This window comes from Triticum dicoccoides, chromosome 4A (assembly GCF_002162155.2).
Source record: "Triticum dicoccoides isolate Atlit2015 ecotype Zavitan chromosome 4A, WEW_v2.0, whole genome shotgun sequence".
NCBI classification, from domain to species: domain Eukaryota; kingdom Viridiplantae; phylum Streptophyta; class Magnoliopsida; order Poales; family Poaceae; genus Triticum; species Triticum dicoccoides.
In genome coordinates, this window is record NC_041386.1 from 642,155,230 (window position 1) to 642,156,214 (window position 985).

Here is a 985-nt window from a genome sequence, read left to right on the forward strand (position 1 = left end):
CTCTTTATGGAGAGTACGCCAGAGACTCGTATACCTTCCTAGAGGCGTGGTCTCCGAGCTATTTCGCGTGGATCTGCGGCGTGGTTCTGGCTGTCTTGCTGTAGGGATGTGCTCAAACTCTGGGTGAGAACCTTGCATCGACTTTGTTGATGTCGGCGACAGCGGCGTCTATGGACGTCGTCTTCCTTGCAGGAGGTGCCGCTGTGGAGCTCCTGCACCTACGGTACTTTGCATTGTGGTCTCCGGATGAAAACCTAAGATCCGGCTCGCCGGATCGGATGATGGTGTTGTGTCTTCGACAGCACTACCTCCTTGGAGGCGTCATCTTGGAGACCCAAACGACGACTTCTGTTGCTGCGCGTGGTTGATGGTGGTGCGGCCAGCTTGGGGCCGATGGTGGTGTCCTCTTCTTCATGTGTTTCTCTTTGACTGTCCTTCGCGTGGTCTCCGTCCTGTTGCTGTGCATGCTCAAGACCCTCCCATGGTTGCCGTTGTGCTGCGGCGAGCTTCGGGCTCTTGGTGTTGTCTTGGTTCACCTTTGCTCAATGACGGCGCAATGATGCCTCCCCAACCTGCTAATCGTTTCGATCGCCCGTGGTGGATCTCTCAGTCAAGGTTCTTGTTAAGGCTTGACACTCGTTGATTATGGTTGATCCTTTGTTGTGCCATGGGGCTCAATACGCACGCCGGTGCGGTGTGTTAGGTTGTTTGCAGAGTCTTGGTATTGTGATCCCTAGACAAAACCCCACATCTACTTGTGTCTCTCGTGGTGTTGGTCTTTTGCCTGCTAGCTAGGTCATGCCCTCTCCTAGGTGGCAATTTTTTTCTCATCTTCTGTAACCTTGTTACTTGTATGGTTTTCAGCCCGGTTTTCCTCATAAACGGGGTCAACTTGTTTAGGTTTTTGATCCGGTTTCCCTTATAAACTGGATCAACCAAACCTTAAGGGGTGACCCTTAGCTTTGGCAGCTTTTTAAGCAATATA